Below are 13,178 nucleotides of genomic sequence, written 5' to 3'. Positions count from 1 at the left end.
ACCATGAAAGCGAAACGCCTATGCTCGTCCCATTTTGTTTGGTTCCCTTTACTGTAAACCCCGTTTTCCGGATCATTGAACCCTCCTACATGCCCGTACTTCTGGTATATAAAATGTAGAGTGGAAAAATCCCATTCCAACTCGGAATATGGGATTCCCTTGCTTATCTTTAGCAAATCCATGAATTTGTGAGAGTTAACGGCCCTTGGAGCGATCAGATACTTATGCCTCAAACCTGTAGTACTTTTCATATAACCTGCTATCTCTTCCAAGGTTGGGGTGAGTTCAAAATCCGAGAAGTGAAATACGTTAGGGGCCGGGTCCCAGAACGTAACCAAAGCCTTTATGATGTCTCCTCTAGGTCTGATCTTTAATAACCCGGTGAGACCCCCCAAATGCAGATTGACCTTATCTTGCTCTGACCTGCCTAGATCTTCCCACCACATACGCAACTCCAAAGAGATTTTGTTCATAACTATTACCGGCAAATTCTGACTCGTGCTCATTCAAAATAAAATTAACACACATTTTTTCAAAAATAAAATAAAAACCCGGTTTCGCAAATACGGCCTTTCAGCACTTCGAGAACGAAGATTTTAAGGCTGTGTTGGCTCACTGGTGAAAACCTTGAGAAGAAAAAAAATGACCACAGGTGGCTGTTCTTGCAAAAACAGCCTTCCGGCGCCCTTTTTAAGGACATTCGGCTATTTCTGACAAGAATGGCATCACCCTAACTATTTTTCAAATAATAGTAAAATTTTGTCCTTTTGACTATTTTTGCGAAAAGGAAGTTGGACCCGATGAGGGTTGCCTACGTATCTCACACCCTGTGAGAATCAAACTGGCGTAGTTCGGGCAATTTTGACAACACAAAAAAAAACATTTTTTTTTTGAAAACAATAAAATTCTCTTTTTTGTTTTTTTTTTTTCAAAATTTCGGCAGAGTTTCGGTATATATAGGTTTTCAAAACAGGAAATTATCTCCCTTAGCCCTCACATTGCTATTTCTTTTCCAAACTCTTTTCTTTTATTCAAAAACCGGTCAACATGCAAATCCGAAGCAAATAAATGCACAAGTAGCAAGTAAGATGTATCAGGATGGTCTTTTCATTTTTTGTACACCTGTCCTAGACAAACTCAACCCCTGTGTTGAGTCTCCAAAGTTAAAATACACGTGATGCAGACAAACGTTCCTACTAGGGATCCGGCATGAGGTCTTGTTATACTAGGTTAAAAACCTGGGTTTATTTGTTCTAGACCTGGCTTACCCGAGTGGACAACTCGAGCTGAGGGGGGGGCTGCGTACCGGTAACCAAAAGATCATCCGATTTTGCAATTTGTCTGAACCTCGTTCTATTTGGAATAGGACTCTAACAGAAAGAAGTCACGACCAGCGTGCACTCCTCGGGAGAGAGAAGAGAGGGGTTTCGTAGCAATTTATATACAGTTCAGATAATATCAAAGCGGTAAAAAGCAATATTTAGCACATTAGGCCCAAACATGTAAATAAGACCAGATAATAAATAAAGCCAAATATAACAATTATCCTAAGCTTGAATTCTGAACCCTAAACTAGAGATTCTGGGTTCTTTTCCCCAGCGGAGTCGCCAGAGCTGTCACACCTCCTTTTTACCTATACCCCCGGAAGGAGTATATAAAGGAGTTTTTCCAATTAAAGGACAATCGAAAAGGGATTTATTATTAAAAGATTCAGAGTCGCCACTTGGGAGATGTATGGTGTCCCAAGTCACCGGTTGAATCCCGAATCGAGGAAAAGCTTGACTCTGTTTAACAGTCCGCGAACCAGAAATCCGGGTAAGGAATTCTGTTAACCCGGGAGAAGGTGTTAGGCATTCCCGAGTTCCGTGGTTCTAGCACGATCGCTCAACTGTTACAATTGGCCTATTATCTGATTTTAGTACTTGTTTTAACCTATGGTTCAATTTTAACTTTATAACCGCTTTTATTTAATTATTTTTTAGGAAAGATTCAACGTCATCTAAAACGCATCTTGAACCACGTCACATAAATGCACCCGCGGTCCATGACACATTTTATCTAACAATTGTTGAGATTTGGATTTGGGTCACATAAATGCACACCCGAGTTTAGGAAATTAATTTAAATTACGCGCCTAAAGCAACTACGCCTTTCAAGTTTGCGAGGGCCATGAAAAATTCACTAATGGCGCACTTCGATTTCTGAATAGTTAAAATTAATTAAATGAGGTCCTTGGGTTTTGGGATTTTATTTAGCATGGCACACCTCAATTTATTTCAAAAGTGTTTCATTATTCGAAGTAGTTATGCTCGGGCTACATGAAATGCACCCCCGAATTGAGATTCGCGTATTGTAATCATGCCACGGGAACCGTACCCATGGCCACGATAATTTATTATTGATCGCGCCTAAAGCAAGCTACGGTATTCATAAGTTGATATTTCCTAAAGCTTGGGATTAAGGCCGAGAGTTTATGGAATTTATTTGTGAAAAACAGGGCAGATCTTAACTAAAAGATGGTGAGGCATGTATACTACAATCATTCAACGATTCTGTCCATTCATAAGGGAAATGCGACAATTATTAGAAGGTATGGGATTGAAATCATTTGACTTAAAATGCAACACTGACAGACGAATCATCACATAAAAAAAAAGAATATATCTACTGCTAAAAGACAAATAACTGGCACAATTCAAACATCTTGACAAATGAGATCATATTAAAATCAATTTAAACCCATATTGTATTAACAAATTGATTCACTTCATACGCTACCCATTTAGCACATACGGGCTGATAAAGAGAAATCAAAGACAATGTAATTGAGAAAACGCGATGTTATTACTATTCGTGGGTAAAAATGATCTAAGAAACGAAAAGGGACTTTGTGTGAATCTATGACCATTTGGTGATATTTTACATCTACACATTTGAATATTCAGCAAGAACATCAATGTCAAAACAAGGGAGGATAGTTCATTAACATAAATGAAATAGACTTACAGAGTAATTAATGTGTTTACCTCTCAGCAGGAGGTACAAGAACAAGTAACCAACTAAAGCTAGAATGTGAGAAAGAAGTTCAAAACATTTAGCGAAGCAACAACAACTTAGGAGCTCAACAACGAAATTACTACATATGAAAATACCTATTATGAATGTCCTTGAAAGTCCCCTTATACATATACACCAATTCAAACCCCATGAAATCCAAGTAACTAAGCCATAACTTGTTATATGTTTCAAACCAAAGCTAATTCTAAAACAAAGAACTTAGCAGATGCACCCAACAATAAGATGATTACAAACCTAGTCATACTCTATTCAACCATAAATATACCTCGCCCAAGCTATCTCCGAACTAAATAATACACATTATGCATGAAATGGAAAGAGACAGAAGTGAGAATTCAATAGCAACCATCATCCAATTTGTTCACATTTCAGAATCAAGCTTCAAACTACCCTTAAGTGGTGTCCATGGAATTGATAAATACCTGGAAGTAAAGATGAAACAAAAGGGTGAGGATTTCAGCAATAACAGCAGCAGAATTGAGTTCAGATCCAAGGAAATAGTGCCACAGATCAGTTCAAAATCGTGAAATGCAACCAAGGATCCAATTTCGGATTCACAGTAAAACCAACAAACTCGACATCCAAGATAAATGACTGAAACTCAAACTATTTCTAAGTCCAAACAGTTAAGAAATTGATTCAAGGAGAGAAAAATTTCAGATTAGCAAATTCAAACTCAATGGAACAGTGCTAAAATTTTCAGCTGTTTTCAGATTTTTTTTTTCCAGATTTTTCTCTTAGTCTCCCTCTTTTAGGTCTATGTGTTCTCCCTATTCCTCTCTGTATTCAATTCTCTATTTCTTAAGCTCTCTCTCAGAATCTCCTCAGCTCCTCCCCACTCTTCTCTTAGGTCTGTTCCCTTTAAAGCCCAATGTTAAACCCTTTTTATTCAATATTTTTTTCACTTTTCAGCATGTTTATTCCCTCCCATGTGCGCCCCTTTAAACTTTTATTATTAGCCCATGTTGTTTCTGATTTCCCCACCTCTAAAGGTTTTTAAAAGGGTGTCAGCCTTACTGCCATCTTCAATTTTTTAAACCTACCCTATGTTCTTCTCTGAATTCCCACCTCCAAAGGTACTTAAAGGCTGTTACTTTCCACAACTGATCCTTCTTTTCAATTTTTAATTAAACCTCTAAAGGTGTTGACAAACTGTCATGTCCACTACCAATCCCTTTGTTTCTTAATTAACTCCAACTAACCACATTACTCTTATGAGGATTATTTACATGTTAAGGTTTCAAAATAGATCCAAAAGAGATGTAGAGATTTTGAAAATGAACTGAACCTGAGTCAAACATACACACATTTATAGAATCATGTAAACCAAAATTCAAACATAAATTGCAAACAAATTATCGTGTTTAACTGAGCAGTAATTTGACATGCAATGTTCACATTTGTTGTTCTCAGCAAATTAAGACACAAACAAACTGAAACTTCATATAATAAAAGGACAAGAAAATGATAAGACCGTGAATTTCAGCCTGTGGGAAAGGGATGAGGAGGAAGATACATAAAAGAAAACATTGAAAAACACCGAAACACTTACCAAAATCGAACCCTTTATTCCGCTCAAAAGATCTTCCTACTCTTTTGGTTGAGACGGGCTCTAATCATATGTTTTTGTTCGATTGAAAACACACGATTACAGCCTATTTCAACCTAAAAATCTTGAAATCTTTACTAAGCAGTGTTTTTGGGGACTCAAGGTTCAACTTTTCGATCTGAAATTCGAAAGGCTCTCCGGTGATTCGAGGAAAACTATCATGGAATTTGGGACGAGGGAAGCCTGGTGGTTCAGGGGTGTGATTTTTTGGGGTTGATTGGGTAATCTAGGTTTTGTTTACTGAACTTCGATTGAAGATTCGAGGCGCTTGGTTATGATTCGAAGAGAGGTGCTTGGATATTTGGAATGGGGAGGTTGAGGGGGCTCCGTGGTGTGAAGAAGGAGGTCATTGGAACCGGCGTCGCCGGGTTTAGGGCGATGGAGAGGGCGGCGGCTGCTAGGGTTTGGATTTAGGTCGTCTCTGAAGAGACGAAGGAGACTGGGTAGGGGCTTTAGGGGGGCGGGGTGTGTTACACATATATATACAGGTTGTGGAATTGAATCCAAACCGTTGGATAAATTGAGATCAACGGCGTGGATCAGTTCACTTATGTAAAACGGGGTCGTGTTGGCCGGTTGGGGGATTGGGTCGGTTAGTGGGGTGGACAGGTCGGGTTGCGAGGAAAATACTAGACCGTTCGATCGAATGAAACGAACGGTTCAGATCAACAAACATGAAACGACGTCGTTTAGTCGATGCTGGAGATGGACTAAACCGTTCGATATAATGAGATCGACAGTTGAGACTTATCAACTCTGAAACGACGTCGTTGGCTAAGCTGGTGGTGGACCGGGTTTGGACTGGTTTTGGGCCTGGGACTTTAATTAAAACTAGTCCAACTCCTATTTCATTCTCTTTTATTTTCTTTTCAATTTTCTTCCTAATAAAATACAAACCCAAATTTAATTTTGACCAACTTATCTTAAAAATATTAATTAACTCTAAGTAGTAATTATCACAAATAACTAAACCCCAAATTAAAAGAAAACATAAAATTCGACATTAATTACTAAAATGCAAAGAATATATATATATATATATATATATATATATATATATATATATATATATATATATATATATATATATATTTTTAATTTTTTTACTTTTGCAAAAACACCTAGTTATTGATTAATTAAAAAGAATGTCAAATTAAATCCTAAATGCACATGCAACATATTTTTTGTATTTTTCATTAATTTAACCAATGAACATGCACACACAAATGCAAACAATTACAGAAAATATCACGAAAATTCACAAAATTGCACACAAAAAGAAAGATTTATTTGATTTTGAATTTTTAGGAGTGGTTCATGTGAGGCAAAAATCACGTGCTCACAATAACTGGTCACAAGCCTACAGCTTGGAGCAAATGGTTAAGCTTGGCAGAGTTCTGATACAATACAACTTTTCATTCCGCAATTCAAATGTCCCCCTTCAAGGCGTTATATGGCTATGATCCTCCCCAGCCAACATTTGAGCTTGTGGCTCAATCCAAGGTGAACTCGGTTGATGAATTGCTGCGAGAAAGGCAGATAATGAGTCGAGTTTTACAAGAAAATTTAAGGAAGGCTCAAGAGAGAATGAAGTTGTATGCCGATGCAAAGAGAACAGAAAGACATTTTTAAGAAGGCGATTGGGTGTTTCTTAAACTCCAGCCATATCGACAAGTTTCTGTGGCTGTTCGTAGAAATTTGAAATTGGCTTCAAAATACTACAGACCTTACCAAATTGTCAAGAAAATCGGGCATGTTGCGTATGAGCTGAAGCTACCTGTCGGGTTCAAGATTCATCCAGTTTTTCATGTCTCCCAGTTGAAGAAAAAAGTTGGAAATCAAGTGGTGCCATCCATGGAACCCCCAATTTGTTACAATGATGGACAGATTTTGGTGGAACCTGTGGCAATTTTGGATCGGAGGATAGTGAAAAAGAAGAATAAGGCAGTTGTGAAGGTGTTGGTGCAATGGGCAAATCTATCTCCAGAAGAAGCAACTTGGGAGGACTACAATTTTCTCTGTTCTCAGTTTCCAGAGTTTCAACCTTGACAATGATGTCAAGGTTCTTCAATGGGGAATGGAATGTTACGAAAGAGAAGGAAGAACATTATTACTCTTAGTTCTTTGTTATGTATTGGAGTCCTTAAGTTTAATAGTTGTCAATTTAGTCTTTTCTTATATATTATATAGTCCCTAAAAGGTGGCATTGTTATATGTTGTCAGGTGTCTAGTTTGTTAGAATCATTTGCTATTTATTCTCTGTATGTCAGAGTCTACAATTATGCTGAATGAAATGTCATCTTTTTCATTTTAATTCTGTCCTATTTTCCATTCTACTTGGTTTTACGTGCCTACCTGTTACATAGGGGTGTTAATGTATAGTTGTAAATTGGGGGTGGAGGGATCGGAGAGGTAAATATGGGAAGTTGAGGTTGTTCAGCTTTCTCTTTTTGGGTTTTGTTTTGTTTGTACTTTTTTTTCCGTAAATAAAATGCATAATAACCAAAAAAAACTAATAAATGAAAGAGAGAAATAGGCGTATAGTAGATTCTTATATTGGCAATTTAAGCATTAAAAAAAACAAATGGAATTAGAGAATAGTACTAGTATAAATTATTGTTATTATGTGGAATAGCGAGGAAGTAACATTCCAAAGTCAATGCTCTGTGCTATCTCTTTTAAAAAGAATTTCGGTTCAAATACATAAACCTCTTGGTGCAAGTAAATTTGTGTCGTTGCTATATTTTGAACTATCGTCTCTCTGTAATAGAATAGTATAATTAATTAGTCATGATCAAAGCATAACCAAGTAATTAGTCATACTTCATTGGAGGAATCACGCGGGCAGCTCATCATAAAAAGAAGAGAACCGTGAGGTGGCGTGCTTCTCAACTCGACAGCTGCTTGTTTCTTTTTTTCCCCTAAACTTTCAAACTCTAAATTCCACTGAAAAATCACGTCCAAGAGTTTAGTTTTATTGTCGTTTCCTTTTTTTTGCTTCTCCTGTTTTTTCTACTAGCACTATACTTCTAGTGCCTAAATTTCAGTGTGTCCGAAATGTTACTAAGGAAGTGACAAAGACATTTTATATTCTCAATTAAAAATAGTACTATTACTCTGCTAGAAGGAAAGGGCTAAATTTTGAAAATAAAAGTAATAATAATAATAATAATTTTCTGGTTTATTAAATCATTAAATTTTAAAACAAATTTATTACTAGTAGTTTAAAAGAATCAATATCTGAGACCGGCGAAAGTACTACTACTATTCATTTTATATAAATATAAATAAAACATAAACACTTTGGGTAAAATGTGTTTGGTCATGAATAGTGAAGGAGAGGGGTCGCAGGCTATGTGATCTGTCGTGTCTTATCTAATCCCAAAGTACGCCATTTGCCGGCCATTATACCAGCACTGCATTTGCATCATACTACTACTATTAATTAAGATCTCATAGTATATTTTCTACCTTCTGGAAGGCCTAATTCTTGCATTTTCTACTTTCTGACTGTAGCATTAATTAAGTCCTTTTTATCAAGTAAACTCGACCAAGTCCCAACAATCTCTTTTCTTTTTTTTCCCCAACAATCAGTTCAGTGCCTTAAACTCTTCCATTTACTATATTCTCGAATTTACTATATTTTCCATTTACTTTTGAGGAATTTTAATTACTAAAACTCTTCAAGTTAAAAAGCTGATCAACTGGAAATTAATCCAACTTCAAGACCTCCGGCAGACAATTCATTATTGGACTAATTAACACCTGTAATTAAGTAGTACTTATTTAGAAATAATTGATTGGTGAGGCATTAAGTACTAGTTGCCGATTTTTTGTTTTATTATTTCATATAACTACCGCTTCATGTTCTATGGCTTTGAGAAGATAATGTCCACCTCCAAATAAAAACAAGTATACCTACTGGCCGGTTTGAACTAATCTCACTTATGGTTTCAGTTGTTGATATGAACTAACACACGTTTACACGACAAGTGCAAATGGTCTAAAGTCAAGTCGTCATATTTATTGAAGGACTAGTGAAATTTTTATAGTAAATGTACAAATATCTTTGGGAATTTAAGTAATTAAGATAGTAGAATAAATAAAAGTCTAATTTATAAGCATATGAATAATTCTATAAGTTTGTTATGATAAGTATAATATTTATCTTTGTAGACAGCTTGATAAATTCGCCAAAGCCTCTTTAATTGCCTTGTTTGTCGTCTATAAACTGTTTAAATAAGTTTTATTATTTAAAATTTATTTAACGTAGATTGCAAAGAATAGTCGAAAAAGTAAGCCAGGCTTTTGGAATTTCATCCAAATTGCTACTTTGAAGGTTTCAAAATTTGAACCAAGCATAGATCTATGCCATATGATGAACACATTGGTGAAAGAAATTGTTCCAACACATTATATGGAGGAAAAAAAGGTAATGTACATCTCAGCCTTTCTTAACTACTTAAATGTTACTCATTACCAATATTTATTAGTAATTTATTTAGAGATTTTTGGGCTAGCCTACATCCTCTCGCCTTCCCTCCCTTGTCATGAAATAATGTTCATAGTAATAGTTCACTAATATAATGACTTTAATATTTATTAATTCATAATTGGATTTTGTTACTTCTGAATATAAAAAATTGTAACATAATTTTTTCTGCATTTTGTTCCATTTAAATGCTATTCCTAACGAATATTAACAATTGTAATAGTCATATTATATGTAACAGAATTTACGGAGAAAAAATAAGTAAAATGTTATTCCAAGTGATAAATATATTTTCATATCCAGAATGTACAATGCCGTCTCTTCTTCATGACTTTTCCTTTTGATATAACATTGCTATAAGATTATATCGAGGAAAGGAAGGAAATAGAAAAAGGAAAAAATAAGAGCGAAAAGGATACTAAGAAAGCTAAAACAACCAAGTATTGGGTGCAGATTTTAATAACTTCGAGAAAGTATTCAATATATAAGTTCAAACTTATCTATGCATTCATAATTGATCTAAATCTGATTCTCGATCTCCATGGTATTATAAAATATATAGCCAAACAAACTATTTCACAATAAATTAATCAAGGAATTGTTCCGTTAGTAGTTTTTGAAGAAAACTCAATAGGGGCATTTCAGTCATGACTTATTGGCAAATGAGTGCTAAAATTGCTTATTCAAAGTTATACCTATTGAACGTGCATTGTGGTTATGCGCAGTTGCTCTCTCAATAGAGGATCCCACTAATCTGTCTTTGCTATTTATGCGGTCGTTCTCTTTCATTGCCATAGATTTAGCAATAGGCAGTGATACTCATGCGTCATGACCCTAGTATATATATCAACATTGAATCTTCTTCTAATTCTTAACAAATCAAATCACCAATTGATTAAGAACATTACCTTCACATAAAAATATTGAATGGATATCACAGACAATAATTTTACTACCTGAAAACCTAATACTTACTTGCACAAGTTTATTACTGCATCATCAACTATAAAACTTTAGCATCAACGCTTACACCTGCACCCAAAAGAAAAGTGAAACAAAAAGAAAAGAAAAACGTACGTAACATTCCTTTCCTTTTCTACTTATGTTTTATCATTCATTTTTCAGGTTTCATTTTTTGGATCTTTGAAAATAAAATTCATTTGATCCATCTAATACATTAATTTCAGTTTGTTTTTTTCAAAAGTTAATATGCAAACTCACAAATGAATTAAGGTCATCTAAATAAGTGAAAAATAAATGAAACCTAAAAGAAAAAAGCTAAATCCAAAGGCAAAATAAAAGATAAATATATCTGCACACACTAAACAGTCGTGATAAATTTTTTCGATATGTTTCTCAAAAATCTCCACACTCTAAAATTCCTAAAACAATATAAATAATCATCAATTAGGCCATTATTTTAGAAGCAACAATGCAAAATCACTAAAGATAACATCGTGAATAGAAAACGAACAAAAACTACACTCAAACAATTTATAAAGAATAGATTTTAAAAAATAACGTAACATTCAAAAGTTAGGCATGCAAATCGAGGCACCAGCGTAAATTCACAAAATAAATTAATATTATCTAAGTAAGTAAAAAATAAATGAAACCGAAAAGCAAAAAGAAAAAAAGAAAAAAAAAGGAGAACAAAGCAAACTCCAAAGGAAGAACACAAGCTAAACAATAAACAGATTTGCACCCTCTAAATAGTCGTGATGAATTTAACTTTTGTTTTTCTTTAGAAATCTCAATGCTCCAAAATTGCTAAAACAAAATAAATATTCATCAATTAGTGATTTCTTCTGATATTTTTTCTCTACAGAAATATAAATACTCCAAGCTTTGTAAAACAAAATAAATATTAGTCCATCATTTTAGAAACAGCAATGATAAATCACTAAGGACCAAAACGGTGAATAGAAATGAACAAAAAAAAATCACAGTTAGACAACTAAAAGACTAAAAACAGGTGTAACATAGAGAATCTTAAAAATAAGAAAAGAAGAATAAAACTTTATGGAATCATAACTTACCGATAAAATCAATAATAATGTCACAATAGCGAAAAATATAACAACTGCAAAGCCAACAAAGAAATGAAGGGAAGAAAAATAGAGATAGGAGGAAAATAAAGAGAGGAGATGCAGAACAAAGAAAAGAAAGTAAAAACTGAAGGTAAGAAAAGCAAGTTGAAATTCTCTTCCTTTCAACAAATTTGATGGAGGAAACAGTTATAATTTGGAAATTATGGTAGCGATTGTCGTTGTAACAGTTACTTTTCCTACATCATAACTAATGGAACAACTGTAGTAATGCGTTACAAAATGAATGATTCCATTAGTTAAGTTTGGAATACAAATGGCAGAACACAGTTTAGAGGTATTCTAAAAGTGACTTGAGAAATTAAACCACAATTAAGAGGACTCTTAAAAGTCTTTTCGGATAACGGTTCCGGTAGCTAAAAGATAGGCATTTCCATTATTATTCCCCAACCGTTCCATTCTTTAACTTGGAAGCATAAATAATTTGACATGAAAAATTAGAGTAAAAGGCAAAAAAAATGACAAAAAAAATAAATAGCATTCCTTGATTGATAGGCATGCCACATCACATTTCAATATATATTAGTTCGTAACTTCAAGTTTAACTTATTTTTTTACCAAAAAAAAGTACCTAAAAGAAGGAAAATTAGAAGTTTGGTAACCCAATCATATCCGATATGAATTAGGTCAGGACCTTACAAATGCAGGTAGTCAAATATATCATGATTCCTTTTGGATATTTTCTTTATACCATATGATTTATCGGAATGAAGCGGAGCAAACCGAAAATTGTACGATCAACAAGTTATGAGTTTAAATTTTAAAAACATCTTTGCACAAACGCTAGATAAGATTAAGTACACAATGAAACTTAGGGATATTTTGAAGTAAAAGCTCTAAAATAAAAATATCTAAAGACCCTCTCTGGCCAGCTCTAATTTGAATAACGGCTTGTTAAGGAATATGACCATTATTGTTATCCCATTATTTCCACATATCAAGGGGTGAAAATTATTTTGATCCCCCAAGTTTGCCTTAAAAATCAAACTCGTCCTCCAACGTTAAACAATAGACATTCTGCTTCTCCTATCATATACATTATCTATTTTACCCTTGACATTTTATATTGGTAAAACACTTAGCTAATTATCTTATTACAATTTTTATATAATTAAAGCTAAGTAAATTTAACTAGAATAGTACTTTCATGAATTTGTAAAAAAAAACTTTATTCTTTTTTATTGTTACTTTTATATTAAGTATGTATTTAAGTTTTACTTTCTCTTTTATTCTTTATTTTATATATATATATATATATATATATATATATATATATATATATATTCTTTATATATCTTTGAATTTTTATTTTTATTAACGAAATATATTCTAAGTTGTAATTTAAAGAACTTCGATATCTTTTAGGAATTTATTATAAAATCTAACTCTATATTTAAATATTATTTTTTATATTACTGCACTAAATTTTATTTGTTGATATTAATAAAATCTTTTTTTCATAATTTTAGTTGTGCCCATTTATGTCATTATTCAATTTCAATAATTTATATATAATTGATTATCGTTTTTCAGCTTAAATTTTGTTTTTTAAAATATGCTGATACTAAAAAATTTAAAAAAAAATAGACCATGGGTGAAAGATTGAGGCTAAAATAGGCATTTTAAATATATAATTGAGTTTCGAGGAGCAGAATGTCAATTGTTTAATGTTGGAGAAGAAGTTTGATTTTTAAGACGAAGTTGGGGGATCAAAGTGATTTTACCCACACATCAAACTCTTATAATTAAGAGGGTCAAATAAACACAATAGACTAAGATTATATGGGTCAAAATGAATTGAAAATAACGGAGTTAAAGCGTGTAACGACCCGATCGATCGTTTTATTTTTTAGAACCTTGTTCCCCTAAATAAGACTTTCTGTACTTGTTT

General features: G+C 33.5%; 1 long non-coding RNA gene across 3 annotated transcripts; it reads right to left on the bottom strand.

Annotated features, from left to right (window-relative positions):
* Positions 1-3,117: 3,117 nt before the first annotated feature.
* On the bottom strand, positions 3,118-11,212 carry LOC107788856 (uncharacterized). Of its 3 annotated transcripts, XR_001648724.2 has the most exons (3): positions 6,419-11,212; positions 6,031-6,211; positions 3,118-3,500 (listed from the first exon to the last, which is right to left on the bottom strand). It is a non-coding gene; the product is annotated as an uncharacterized LOC107788856 (long non-coding RNA). The 3 variants fall into 3 exon arrangements; XR_012694139.1 differs by lacking the exon at positions 3,118-3,500 and having other exon boundaries at positions 5,954-6,211; positions 6,414-11,212; XR_012694138.1 differs by lacking the exon at positions 3,118-3,500 and having other exon boundaries at positions 5,954-6,211.
* Positions 11,213-13,178: the final 1,966 nt, after the last annotated feature.

Source organism: Nicotiana tabacum, chromosome 8 (genome assembly GCF_000715075.1).
Source record: "Nicotiana tabacum cultivar K326 chromosome 8, ASM71507v2, whole genome shotgun sequence".
NCBI lineage: Eukaryota > Viridiplantae > Streptophyta > Magnoliopsida > Solanales > Solanaceae > Nicotiana > Nicotiana tabacum.
Note: the sequence above shows the minus strand (reverse complement) of the source record. Positions and strands in the feature narration are given on the sequence as shown.